This window comes from Lytechinus pictus, chromosome 7 (genome assembly GCF_037042905.1).
Source record: "Lytechinus pictus isolate F3 Inbred chromosome 7, Lp3.0, whole genome shotgun sequence".
NCBI classification, from domain to species: domain Eukaryota; kingdom Metazoa; phylum Echinodermata; class Echinoidea; order Temnopleuroida; family Toxopneustidae; genus Lytechinus; species Lytechinus pictus.
The window spans coordinates 9,140,589-9,156,136 of record NC_087251.1 but is presented as its reverse complement, the minus strand read 5'-3'; positions in this window follow the sequence as shown (position 1 = coordinate 9,156,136).

The following is a 15,548-nucleotide window of genomic DNA, read 5'->3' as shown; positions in this document are numbered from 1 at the left end:
AATGACTGTGAAGAGAGAGACACTCCGAGATCCTAGTCCAGTGATTAGCTGTGATATTTTATCTAAAACCAAGGGTGCCACCTGGGTATGTTGATGGAGGGAAGGGGGGGGGGGGGGGGGCAAGGTGACCGGTATGTAACATCTTTCTTAGTTTGATATTAGTACATATATATATATATATTACTATTCAATGTTTATGAGTGCGACTGTTCCGAATATTACATGAGCGTGCAATTTGAAGGAATCTATTCAACAACGCGAAGCGGGGTTGAACAGACTGCTTCAACTTGCACCTGTAATATTCGAACGGTCGCACTCATAAACTATTTGTATATATTGTATCGTGTTTTTGGCGTGCTATAGCTGATTCCTCTGCCAATGTCATTCTTCTCTTCTTGATATATCTTTTTTCCTCCTTTCTTTTTACACCCACGACTTGAAGTAGGCCCCGAGTAGTTTATCTCCCTCCCCGTCCAGAATTGCTTTCAGTGTGCCTGTAATGCTTGGTTGGTTTGGGTGTGTCCGGGGGGGGGGGGGGGCACTTCCATTGACCAGATACCATGCGTGACCAAAAAAAAACCACTTAAAAAGGATCTCTCTTTCAAGATATGGCACGTTTTATTTCGCTAGGAAAACGTGTTTTTACGGTCCAAATTGTGAGGGTATAACAAGACTAAAATACTCTATTAAGCATGTACTTATTGCCCCAACACTACGTGTTTATGGTCCAGTTGAGCGAGGTCGGGTGGTACTAATGAAAGTAAAGGTAAGCCGACGTCCGTGACATAACAAAATAAGATATCGTGGGCGTTGTACTTGTTTAGGGGGTCCGATTTAGGGAATATACTTAGAGTACCGTTTTGTTTCCAATATTTGTTAAGGGTAGGGTTTCACATGCCAATACTCGGTTAAGGTGTGCATTTTCAGAACATGGAAAATACTTGTTTAGGGTGCTTTTCGAAACCTCATGGTCTCGCTGGTATCCACTCGCCAATGAAGTGGTTCCCCCGGGGTTAGTGACAAAAATTGTTGGGAGCTCGAGCTAGCTAACAGTGAATGGATGAGAAAATTTTCAAAATTTAAAGAATTTAAAAAGTTGTTTTGGAGTACTTTGCAGATTTAGTAGGATGCTAATGACAGCATTTACTATATATGCATTTTTTCATTTTTCAAAATTTCGGGGGGGGGGGGGGCAAATGGCCCCCGTGCCTCCCCAGCTTGGTGCCGTTACTGGTATGGGGCGGACCCGGCCCCGTATACCTCGTGATATTTTTAAACATTGCAGATGGCCACTTTTTTTTATCATATCTTGGGTAATACATGCACAACATTAACTTCAACGCAGTTACGGATAATAAACGAAATATTTTGAGGTAGCACAACATATAGCAAATGAGTATGTGGTAAAATTTGGAAAGTAGCTAGCGAGCGAAGCGAGCCAGAAAAAATTGGCCTTTTGAAATGATTTTTAAAATTAAAGTCTAATTACGGTGATGTATAGCTTTGGAAATTTAGATAGAGTTAACATTAAGAGGCTTTTTACGGTAAATCTAGCCAGCGTAATTAATTACGTTATAGGACATAATATAGGGGGATATAACTAACCCTTGGCTGTGGATTTTGTTGTTGTTCTGAATGCGACAATTATTGCATAAAATTTAGCAAGCTTATAATAGACGCCATCTACCTTTCTTCCCGTTCTTTATATTTTTTAATCCTCAGCAGCTCGGTAATGTTATTAAGTTCTTTTCTTTTTCTTGTCCCTTAATTTCTTTATGGCTCTATCCCTTCATTTCCCGTTTCTTTTTACCTCTTTCTCCCATTTCGCTTCCCGCCATTCTTGCCTGTGCCATTGAGTCATTTTGTATTATTTTTATGTAGTATGTTGTAGTAATGTAGTATTTCAGGATATTTTGTATGTTCTTCTTTCCTTCCAGTTCTTTCTTTCCTTTTAATTTCTTTTTCACTTTTCCCTTTTTCTTTCCTTTGTTTTTCTTTCCTCTTTTTCTTTCTTTCTTTCCCTCTCTGTCTTTCTCCCTTTTCTCTTTTCCCGTTTTTTTATTTTCCCGGTGAAATCCGCCAAGGGGGAGGGGGGCAGCTTGCCCCCCTACGCCTGCCTGTTAAGCCACTGGACGAATTGAAATGCAACCGGCACCTATATAAACTCCTCAAAAAAAGTTTGGAAATCTGACTTTGATCAATAATTCCTCCTCGGTTTTAGTAAATATCAATGTGTAATTAATATCAATGAATAGATCATTTAATTCTCTTTAAAATTATACCCTACATGATATGATTATGGTTCACATGGAGGTGCAGTACCTTGAAATGTGAGGGAAGGTCAAAATTCAAAAGTTGCAAAATGACACAATATTGAAAATCACTGTTCTTTTTTCCGTGGTGTTGAGTGAGTTTCTCAGCGGTTTCTTTTAATTGTTTTCATGTACCTTAACACCAACATTAACATGGAATCAAACACACCTCTGCACAAACAAACATGCATGGGTATTTCAAACCACGACTCAACCATGTTATCTTACAGAACCGTCACTACATAAACCACAACAAAACATAAAAAATGGAGAAGCATGGGCTTGATTTGAATGGATTTTCATCTCTATTGACACAGACAAAAGAATCATGTTCTGTATTGACCCTTCATGACTATTTCTGCTCGTTTTGCAGCTTTTCAATTCAACCCCATCCAACACTTTTGAATCCTGCTCTTTTTGTGATGGCATGATCATAACAAGCATGGTATCATTTTAAAGAGAATGAAATGATCTTTTGAATGTTGTCAAATATGCATTGTGTAAAATTGGGAGTTGGGAGAAATTATGTATGTAACATCTTTCTTAGTTTGATATTAGTACATATATATATATATATTACTATTCAATGTTTATGAGTGCGACTGTTCCGAATATTACATGAGCGTGCAATTTGAAGGAATCTATTCAACAACGCGAAGCGGGGTTGAACAGACTGCTTCAACTTGCACCTGTAATATTCGAACGGTCGCACTCATAAACTATTTGTATATATTGTATCATGTTTTTGGCGTGCTATAGCTGATTCCTCTGCCAATGTCATTCTTCTCTTCTTGATATATCTTTTTTCCTCCTTTCTTTTTACACCCACGACTTGAAGTAGGCCCCGAGTAGTTTATCTCCCTCCCCGTCCAGAATTGCTTTCAGTGTGCCTGTAATGCTTGGTTGGTTTGGGTGTGTCCGGGGGGGGGGGGGCACTTCCATTGACCAGATACCATGCGTGACCAAAAAAAAACCACTTAAAAAGGATCTCTCTTTCAAGATATGGCACGTTTTATTTCGCTAGGAAAACGTGTTTTTACGGTCCAAATTGTGAGGGTATAACAAGACTAAAATACTCTATTAAGCATGTACTTATTGCCCCAACACTACGTGTTTATGGTCCAGTTGAGCGAGGTCGGGTGGTACTAATGAAAGTAAAGGTAAGCCGACGTCCGTGACATAACAAAATAAGATATCGTGGGCGTTGTACTTGTTTAGGGGGTCCGATTTAGGGAATATACTTAGAGTACCGTTTTGTTTCCAATATTTGTTAAGGGTAGGGTTTCACATGCCAATACTCGGTTAAGGTGTGCATTTTCAGAACATGGAAAATACTTGTTTAGGGTGCTTTTCGAAACCTCATGGTCTCGCTGGTATCCACTCGCCAATGAAGTGGTTCCCCCGGGGTTAGTGACAAAAATTGTTGGGAGCTCGAGCTAGCTAACAGTGAATGGATGAGAAAATTTTCAAAATTTAAAGAATTTAAAAAGTTGTTTTGGAGTACTTTGCAGATTTAGTAGGATGCTAATGACAGCATTTACTATATATGCATTTTTTCATTTTTCAAAATTTCGGGGGGGGGGGGCAAATGGCCCCCGTGCCTCCCCAGCTTGGTGCCGTTACTGGTATGGGGCGGACCCGGCCCCGTATACCTCGTGATATTTTTAAACATTGCAGATGGCCACTTTTTTTTATCATATCTTGGGTAATACATGCACAACATTAACTTCAACGCAGTTACGGATAATAAACGAAATATTTTGAGGTAGCACAACATATAGCAAATGAGTATGTGGTAAAATTTGGAAAGTAGCTAGCGAGCGAAGCGAGCCAGAAAAAATTGGCCTTTTGAAATGATTTTTAAAATTAAAGTCTAATTACGGTGATGTATAGCTTTGGAAATTTAGATAGAGTTAACATTAAGAGGCTTTTTACGGTAAATCTAGCCAGCGTAATTAATTACGTTATAGGACATAATATAGGGGGATATAACTAACCCTTGGCTGTGGATTTTGTTGTTGTTCTGAATGCGACAATTATTGCATAAAATTTAGCAAGCTTATAATAGACGCCATCTACCTTTCTTCCCGTTCTTTATATTTTTTAATCCTCAGCAGCTCGGTAATGTTATTAAGTTCTTTTCTTTTTCTTGTCCCTTAATTTCTTTATGGCTCTATCCCTTCATTTCCCGTTTCTTTTTACCTCTTTCTCCCATTTCGCTTCCCGCCATTCTTGCCTGTGCCATTGAGTCATTTTGTATTATTTTTATGTAGTATGTTGTAGTAATGTAGTATTTCAGGATATTTTGTATGTTCTTCTTTCCTTCCAGTTCTTTCTTTCCTTTTAATTTCTTTTTCACTTTTCCCTTTTTCTTTCCTTTGTTTTTCTTTCCTCTTTTTCTTTCTTTCTTTCCCTCTCTGTCTTTCTCCCTTTTCTCTTTTCCCGTTTTTTTATTTTCCCGGTGAAATCCGCCAAGGGGGAGGGGGGCAGCTTGCCCCCCTACGCCTGCCTGTTAAGCCACTGGACGAATTGAAATGCAACCGGCACCTATATAAACTCCTCAAAAAAAGTTTGGAAATCTGACTTTGATCAATAATTCCTCCTCGGTTTTAGTAAATATCAATGTGTAATTAATATCAATGAATAGATCATTTAATTCTCTTTAAAATTATACCCTACATGATATGATTATGGTTCACATGGAGGTGCAGTACCTTGAAATGTGAGGGAAGGTCAAAATTCAAAAGTTGCAAAATGACACAATATTGAAAATCACTGTTCTTTTTTCCGTGGTGTTGAGTGAGTTTCTCAGCGGTTTCTTTTAATTGTTTTCATGTACCTTAACACCAACATTAACATGGAATCAAACACACCTCTGCACAAACAAACATGCATGGGTATTTCAAACCACGACTCAACCATGTTATCTTACAGAACCGTCACTACATAAACCACAACAAAACATAAAAAATGGAGAAGCATGGGCTTGATTTGAATGGATTTTCATCTCTATTGACACAGACAAAAGAATCATGTTCTGTATTGACCCTTCATGACTATTTCTGCTCGTTTTGCAGCTTTTCAATTCAACCCCATCCAACACTTTTGAATCCTGCTCTTTTTGTGATGGCATGATCATAACAAGCATGGTATCATTTTAAAGAGAATGAAATGATCTTTTGAATGTTGTCAAATATGCATTGTGTAAAATTGGGAGTTGGGAGAAATTAATGGCCAAACTCAGAGTTCCAAACTTTTTTTGAGGGCTTTATAATGATTCCATTATGGATATAATGACTTAAAAAAACAGTCATTGTTATTGGTGTTGCCATTATTTTTTCACCGTCATTATGAAGTTAACCATTAAAAAAAATAATTGTATTAATATTTATTATTCGTACCGTTGTTATTGTGATCATTGGTATTATCGGTATATCATTATTAACAGCTTCTGCTGTTTTATAATGACACACCCGATCCCCCTGTAATTATCTGGAGGTTACTTGACGACTAAACAACAAACGGTCCAGCCGGTCGAATAACGAACGTGTAACCCCAAAACGTGAGTATAAAGGATCTATTTTGTGATAGATAAAATTTTGACCTAACATTTTATCATCCGTTTCCTTTTTTTTTTCCTTGGTCGTGAAAATCATTCCCCTCGATCCCCTTGCTTGACTTCTTCCTCCTAACTTTATCTTCCTTCATCTTTATTTTTTCCTCCCCCTTTTCCATTTATTCTTTTTTTGTGGCCATGGGGGGGGGGGGGGGGCAGAGGCAGCTTCGCTCCCTGAATCCCCCATGGTTGTCTATGTGCCCGGTCTATGTGTTATAATTTTCCAATTATGTGTCAAATAGGAGACGAGAAAAGAAAAGAGAGAGAAGGGGAAGAAAGGAAAAATAAGGAAGGAAAGGGAGCTAGGAGAAGGAAAAACAGGAAAGGAAGAAAGGGGAAAAAGAGAGAAAAGGGAAGGAAAAGAAATGAAGGGGTGAGGGGGATCAGAGAAAAGGAGACGGGAAAAGAAAGGATATGAGAGGGGAAAGAAAATAATGGAAGAGGAAAAAGAAAGAGAAAATGAGAAGGGAAAGAATGGGGGAAAAGAGAGGAAAAAGGAAAGAAACGTGACAGAAAGGAAAGAGGAACTAGGAGGGAATTGGGGCCAAGGATTAGGGAATAAGAGGATAAAGAAGAAGGGAAAAGTGATAGGGAAGAGGCAGGAAAGAAGTGAGAGGGGCAAGGGAAGTGGAAGAGATAGAAGGGAAAGGGAGAGAAAAAGAAGGGTAGAAATAGAGAGAAGAAAAGAAGTGAAAGGAGACCTTTCCCCAAAAATGATGAGTATGGGCCTGAAAGAAGCAAGCCAGAAAATGAGAGATACGGAGTAGGAAAAAAGGGAGAGCCGAAAGGAAGCCAAATCATGGAGGAGAGAGAGAATGGAAACAAAATTATGGAAAGGGGAAAGGGAGAGAGAAAAGAGCAGAATGAATAGAGAATTCAGGGGCGGAACCAGCCTTCGCCAATAGGGGGGGGGGGCGGATTTTTTTTCAGCCATATTTTCCCCGATCGGCCCGGGGGCTGATCGGCCGCTCGAACATGATTTTTTTTTTATTTGAAGGGGTAGTCGTAAAAGTTACTTCTTAGTTTTATTCTTATAAATCAACATAAATATATAATATCATAATTCTTATTTATATAATGCGAGCGCGAAGCGCGAGCAATTTTTTTTTTGAAATTTTATATATTTTTTCCTAAAATTTGGACATTCTATAGGCAATGTTTATTATCCTGAAAAAGATGTGTATGCAACTATACTACGAATGCAAAGCGCGAGCAGAAATTTTGGATATACGTTTTGAACTGATCGAAAAGGTAGGCCTACCTACTGCTTGCAGTTAGCCATGAAGACGTTACATATTTCAACAATCAAATAATGCGAGCTCCAGGCGCGAGCTGACTATTTTTGACACTTTTACCTAAAGAATGGAAATTCTATGCACTTTTTGTAACTTACCGGTAAACAGATTAGGTATATAACTTAACAATTGAAGCGAGCGCGAAGCGCGAGCCGAAAGTTTCGAGATTTAGACCTAAAAATGAGACACTCTATTCACGTTTTGTAAATAATGAAATGATGAGTAATTGGGGATCTTCCTTACATTAATGCGAGCGCGAGTAGAACATTTTTATATACGTTTTTAACTGATCGAACAGGTAGGCCCTACCTGCTAATGACTGTTTGCACTTAGCCATGAAGAAGTTGAATATTTCAACAATCAAATAATGCGAGCGGAAAATTTTTGACATTTCTACATAAAGAATGGAAAATTTTAATCAATATTTTTCTAAACAAAATGATGCGTGGTCACATTGCTTGATTTGCCAAGTTCCTATTCTCTACGTGTATTCCATAATGTTCCATTAAACAAATGTATTCAGAATGCTCAGATTCTAGGTTTAAATCTAAAACATGCGATATAGCCTGCATCAGTGGCGTACCTGAGATTTTTCACAGGGGGGCAAAAAAAAAAAAAAAGGTCTTCAATCACAAATGAAGGATTTCGTACCAGAAAAAAATTTGACAAGCAAAAAAAAAAAAAAAAAAAAAAAAAAAAAAGGGTCTTCAAGCTCGTCGGGGGGGGGGGGGGGGGGGGCAATAAAGGTCTTCAAGCTCGTCAGGGGGGCAGGGATACGTCCTTTGCATGGGTTGTGGCTCGTCAGGGGGGGCAGACTGCCCCCTCTGCCCCCCCCCCCGTAGGTACGCTAGTGGCCTGCATGATCTTTGTTTAAAGTGTATAGGCCTACTTAAATTATCCAGTTTCACATCAGAATATCAATAATTGTCTGCTCACGCTTCACGATCGCATTATTAATGATACCCAATTAACTATATCCTATTTATGATTTACAAAATATGAATAGTGTCCCGCTTTTAGGTCTAAAATCTCAATTTTCTTCCTCTCGCGCTTCGCGCTCGCATCAATTGTTTAGTTACATACCTATCCCATTTATTAATACAAAAAGTGCTTAGAATGACAATTTTTTAGGTCGGAATGTCAAAAATATTTGCTCGCGCTTCGCGCTCGCATTATTGAAATATATACCGTCACTGTAAGCAGTCCTTAATTAAAGGACAAGTCCACCCCAACAAAAACTTGATTTGAATAAAAAGAGAAAAATTCAACAAGCATAACACTGAAAATTTCATCAAAATCTGATGTAAAATAAGAAAGTTATGGCATTTTAAAGTTTCGCTTCATTTCACAAAACAGTTATATGCACATCTCGGTCGGTATGCAAATGAGGAACTGATGACATCACTCACTCACTATTTCTTTTGTATTTTATTATATGAAATATGAAATATTTTGATTTTCTCGTCATTGTCATGTGAAATGAAGTTTCATTCCTCCCTGAACACGTGGAATTCCTTTTTTTAACATTTTGTGCTTCAGGCAAGATGGTCCTAATCGTCAAATTCGTAAAAATTTAAATATTGTATAATTCAAACAATAAAAAACAAAAGAAATAGTGAGTGAGTGACATCATCGACTCTCTCATTTGGATGTAACTGGCTCGTTCATATAACTATTTTGTTAGAAATAAGCGAAACTTTGAAATGTCATAACTATCTTATCTTACATTCGATTTTGATGAAATTTTCAGCAATGTGCTTGTCTGATTTTTCTCTATTGATTCAAATCAACATTTTCCTGATGTGGACTTGACCTTTAACAGGTCCCTTTTCGATATTCTAGAACAGTAAATAAGAATTTCTGCTCGCGCTTGGCGTTCGCAGTAACCATCTAGTTACATACGAATCTTGTTCAGGATCACACAACATTGCCCAGAATATCAAATTTTCAGGACAAAATACATGAAAGTAAAAAAAAACGCTCGCGCTTTTTATAAGGCTTTTAATATTATTTCATGTTTATGTTAATTGTTTTATAAGAATAAAACTAAGAAGTGACTGATCGGGGAAAATATTGAGGTGAATTTTCGGATCCGCCCTTAAATTGTGACACATACACACACACCGGAAAAAATGGTGCCCCCCCCCCCTGAAAAAGCAAGGACCCCCAGTGCCCCCCAAGGAAAAAATCCTAGCTACGCCACTGCTTCCTCGTCATCTTCTTTTTTCTCCTCTCTTTTCCCTTTTTTTTTTTTTCTTTCCTTTCTTTTTCTTTTGCTCGAGGGGCCCTGCCCCCCAGCTGTATCCGTCTATGAAAAGGAGACTGAACTTAAGAAAAGTGAGTCAGGAAACTAAGGGGAAATATAAGTGGAAGCGAAAAGCCGAGAAAGGACAAGGGGAAAGGGATAATGAATACAAGAAGAAATAATATCAGGGTTTTTTTTCAACAAAATTGTGAATCTTGTCTTTCCGTTGATGCCCACAATCAAAGTGTTGATTATTATGACAAAGTTGAAAAAAAGTTGACTTGACCTTGTCTGCGATATCCTACTGTAGGCCTACTGTTAATCTAGGAGCATAAAAGCCCCGGCTTATAACTTCATACATTTTATTTTCTTTGATTTTGCTAGTACCTTGATGCGATTGAAACCCCGGGTCTGAAATATATATATATTTATATTTGTTTTTGTTTATATAGACCTACATCTATATAGCCTACATCTTTGTCTGCGGCCTTGTTTGAAAAAAAATAATGGTGATGCCACTGCAGAAACGAAAAGAAGAATAACTTGAAAAACTAATACTATAGTATAGGGCCTATATCTGCAAACCGTATAAGCACTTGAAGCTCTCACTCAGTCTGCAGCTTTGCAAATCCTTCACGAGAATAAGCCAGCGGTCTGAATACACAGCCCAATAATGACTTGTGTAATAATTGAACCAGCAAGGGTTAAAAGTGCTAGTCTTTTGTGAAGACCAACTTATTGATTAAAGTTTCAATCAGGGTACGCCTGCAGACTAGGCGAGATTGATTGATCGCTCACGCGCGTCGCGTCGAGCTAGCTTTTAAAATTTTACATCGGCGAGTGACTTGTCACGTGTGATGGCCGCTGATGATGCGACAGTACAGTCGAAGTGAAGGAGACCGGACCTCACGTTAGATTTGTAAAGTGACAAAAATAGAGAGTGGATGAAAGTAGACCGATTATTTTGGCATGCCGTAGTCTGTCATCACACCATTTCCTGCAGACCATCGACAATCGAAAGCGGATAGTGAGAAAAGGGAGTGAATGTGAGACTGGCGGGCCGACCAACCGCCCACATTAGCACAGACACCACCCCCTGCTCTGCTCCACTACCAGCGCTCTGGCCTTGCCTAGCCGTCCAACCTGCTCCTTTCCGGTCCTCAGCCAGGCTGCGCCTCACTAGTGACCGTCTGCAGCCACTCTCAGATCAAGTGACGTTCCTCATTTAAATTAGGAAGGTAAATAGCAACCGCGTAGCCAGGATTTCATTTTGGAGGGGGCGGTAAATGCACGCGAAGCGTGCCAACACTTACAGAGCGCGCGAAGCGCGCTCCCTAGGGGGTGGGTGCACTGCAGGGAGGGGGAGTTTCCCCCTCCCGCGCGAAGCTTTCGGTGTTTCATAAATTGAAATAAAAAGGAGCCGCCTTCCTTGTCTCTAGTACCTATATCAGCTCCAAGTCATTTGACTATATTGTGATATTGAACCTTGTTTTCAAAAGTGATTTTAAAACGAACAAAAAAGGGATAAAATGGAGGAAATTAAAATAATATTAACCCCGCGCGCGGAAGCTAAAGCGGTTTTTTTTTTTTTTGCAAAGAAAATGGTCCCGAGAAAAGGTTATTTTCTAAGTTATATTGCTAATACTTCCCTTGGAAAGATCAGATTTGATTACAAACAATTTAGCGACAGTGCATATCTTAACTCGCAAAACAGAGGAGAAGAAGGATATATGCCGGGAGGAAGATATTCCTCCCCGCTCAGAGCAATGAAACTCTGAAATTTCAAACGGGCGGACGTTTCATCAAATGCAGATATCTCTAATTCAGTTAATTTTCTAAGATTATTGAACTTCATTACAAGGAAAATAGTGCGCAAAAAGTTTAAACTTCTGTGATTATTGAAATTATATAAAACACGATGATGTATAATTTCTTTCACTTATCCTGATGCGCTTCACTTTGAATGATAAAGAAACTTAAGTGTCATTCAAAATTCAAACTGAGGGCGCAAAACAGGACAGGAGTTGAATGTGCAGGGAAATGACATGAAGTTGAATAGAATTTGATAAAAAAATATTGCACTTTTTTTTATTTAATACGACACGAATTGTATACCTTCCTCTTTTTAAATTAGAAACCTGTTTGCCCCCAAATTATGGTTGTTTAGTAATGAGCTGAAAAGCGGGAGAAGTTGCCTATATGGAGGTGACGGCAGAAATTGAGATAAAGATTTTACCCGCCAGGAGCCGACCCGACCAGAAGTTGCGCGATCAATAAAAAAAAAAGATAAATTCATATACTTCGGCCTAACCTTACTCTAATTCCATGCCCTAATGTATACGTTTGAACTTTAACGGGCAAGAAACACATATAGCTGAGGTGGAAAAACAAGATTAGAGAAAGGGTGAGGGAAACAAAGGAGAACTGCAATATTGTCATTTAACCGCGCGCAGCGCGGAAGCAAAATTCATATATAAATTTAGAGCAAGAGTTACAGAGTTTCTTTTTTGAGAAAAAAAAATAAAGAATATAAAGAAAAACCCACAAAGCTACCTTTCTTCCCTTTCCTCTCTTCGCTTTTCCTTTTCTCCTCTCTTTTTCTCCTTCTTTTTTTTTCTTTTTGGGGACGTTTTGGGGGGGGGGGCGACCACCCCCACCGCCCCCCCCTGGCTACGCGCCTGGTAAATAGGTCTAGATCTACGTTCCTTTTCCGACATGTCCGAAACAGAATTTGGAAAAGAAAACCACGGAACGAAAAATTGTTTGAACGAAAATGAGCAGGTATAAAGTTAGATCTAACTTGTTAAACTTAAAGTTAAAGCCAAAGGTCAAGTCCACTCCAGAAAAATGTTGATTTGAATAAATAGAGAAAAATCAAACTAGCAAAACGCTAAAAATTTCATCAAAATCGGATCTAAAATAAGAAAGTTATGTCTATGACACTTTAAAGTTTTGCTTATTTTTCACAAAACAGTGATATGCACAACTCAAATGAGAAAGTTGATGATGTCCCTCACTATTTCTTTTGTTTTTCATTGTTTGAATTTTATTTCATTTTTTATAGATTTTACAATGAGGACCAACTTGACGTTGACTGAATCATATAGCATAGAGCTGCTCATTACACATGTTCAAGGAAGAATTAATCGTTTCACTTGACAAGGAGAAAAATAGAATATTCCCTATTTCATATAATAAAACACAAAAGAAATAGTGAGAGGATGACGTCATCAGTCTCCTCATTTGCATACCCACCAGGATGTGCATATAACTATTTTGTGAAATTAAGCAAAACTTTAAAATGTCATAACTTTCTTATTTTACATCCGATTTTGATGAAATTTTCAGTGTTACGTTTGTTTGATTTTTCTCTTTTTATTCAAATCAACTTTTTGTTGGGGTGGACTTGTCCTTTAAACTAACTTTTTGCATGCTGGTATCTATCGGTAATGAGTAGATCTAGTATGTTTTGGGGCAAGTCCAAGAAAATGTCACCCCTAAGTTAGAAGACAAAATGTCATTTTTATTTTAAGAAGTTATCTTAAATTCTAAAAAGTGGAAGTTTAGAATTTCATTAAGAAAAATGTAATGATATGCAAATTTATGCTAATTTAATTGGGGCACCTAATTTGCATTAAGTTAAAGCCAAAGGTAAAATGGGCATTATGTATGGGACAATTATAAAAACTCATAGAAAATCAAAACAAAACTTGGGAGATTTAGTAGTATACTGTAGGTTGGACATGGACCCCCTAATATCTTATTACTTTTTTTGGGAAAAAGTGGTGTCATCTTATTAAATATGCAAATTAGGTCTTGTCCAAGGTAGACAGCTGGTAGCCATCTGTTTCAAGGAGTTTTTAAACATTTTATTTATTCATTTTTTCTCCTCGTACACAGACGGCTTGCTATCGTGCAGCCACCATTAGGGGGTTAACAATGCAAAATCCCCCGTCGTGGCTCATCGATTTTTGTCTTTATTCCATAAAAATATATAAAAAGAACTTGTCCAAAATAAAGATTATTATTCCGTTTTGGCCTGAAATCCACCAAAAGGGGAAAAAATAAACTTAAAAGGGGAAAAAGCAGTGACTTACTTCGCCTGTCGCCCAACTCCCACTTCCTGGTTTATCCGAACTTAATGATAAACATATGGCCATTGAGTCCTTGTACAGATCGAGATAGAACTTCGGTCTCTGTATTTGGTGAGTGGAGCCAACAGAGTTCAGCGGAACAACCAACATAATAGAGACCAAAGCTTTTGGTCTAGTCCAAGGATGCAATGTCCCATACGTAACATTTTGAGGATTTTTTTTAAAAGTTAAGTTGTTACTCGGAATACAAAACTTGTATTGTTGCATCTCTGGGAAATTCTGATTTATTGGGTATGAAAATGTTATACCACAAAAAGTTTCAAAAATATAGATTACTTTTTTATTAAAAGTTAATTAAAAAATTGTTAAATGGGACAACATGTTATGGGACATTTATATGCCTTTCACACTGCATTTCCTCAACCCCATACTATCCTCAACCCCGGACTACCCCATACTATCTTTTTTTTTATTCACCCTGTCTTTCTTAACCCCATACTATTTGCTTAGCCGGGGTTAACGCCTTAAACCTGGACTATCACACAGCTCATGAATATTGATGATTTTACCATACAGAGCGCGATTAACGTGCAATTTCAACTTCTGTGATTGGCTAATGCTTAGCCCCACTTTTCCTTAGCCCTGTTTCGTTTCACACTGCATAATCTCTTAGCACCGCAATTAGCCGGCTAACCCTGCTTTTTTGCAGGGCCAGATAGTACCGTACTATTTACCATGCTAGCCCACTTTGCTAAAACGTAGAGTGAAAACGAAGTGGGCTAAGCTTAACCCCGGGATATTGGTGGGGCTAATACGCCCACCTCCTTAAAGGAGAATGAAACTCTTGGAGCAAGTTAGCTTTTGTGAAAGCAGAAAAATCAAAGAATAAGATCAACAAAAGTTTGAGTAAAATAGGACTTGCAATAGAAGAGTTATGAGCATTTGAATGTCGAGATCACTAATGCTATGGAGATCCTCCCATTGGCAATGCGACCAAGATCTATGATGTCACAGATGAACAACTCTCCCCTTTTGGACACTGAAAATATACCCCAAAACATCTCTTTTTGCTCATTCTAATCATACGACAAACGATTCATCAATGATATAATGTTGTGAAACCTCTGTACTTGTCCTCTCATAAAGAGAACACCTCACCTTGTGATAGACTCTATAAAAGTGAGAATATAAGTGAAATAAGTACTAAAGTAATGAGGGAGTTGTACGTGTGTGACATCACAGATCTTGGTCGCATTGCCTTAGCAAGCAGTGTGACAACCATGCTACATCAGCTGTAATGGCCAACACTTCAAGAACGCAGGGCTCAATTTAAGGTTGTCATGCTGTATTTATTGCAAGGCTCCACGTTAAAGAAGAAGAAATGCATCTGATACATGTAGGTTGAGAGTGAATTTTTGAGTGAAAATCACTTTCAACATACTGGGCCTACATAATAAATAGTACATGTAGTTAGTTGTAGTAGAGTAGTAGCAGTAGTAGTAGTTGTAGTAGTAGTAGTAGTAATAGTAGTAGTAGTAGTATTAGTATTAGTATTAGTAGTAGTAGTACTAGTACTTAGTAGTAGTAGTAGTAGTAGTAGTAGTAGTAGTAGTAGTTTTGTGATAGATTTTTTACATACTATTAAAAAAATGTTATCATATTTTACCCTTAAAAAAAAAATCTTTCTCCATTCTTCTGTTTGTAACAGTTCCCGAAAGGAATGGTTTGATATAATAGCAAAAATACAAAATAGAAATTTTATGAGAAAAACAATATTTATTGTCATGTGTAAATATGATTTATAACCATCACAACCATTATCTTGATAATCATCATTATTATTACTATAATAATAACAAATGATAAAAATTATGATAATAATAATAATGATTATTATTATTGATATAATTTTAATTTTATTATTATTATTGATATGTTTTTATCATGACTGTCATGTAATTCATCATATTAAAATTTGACGTTCGA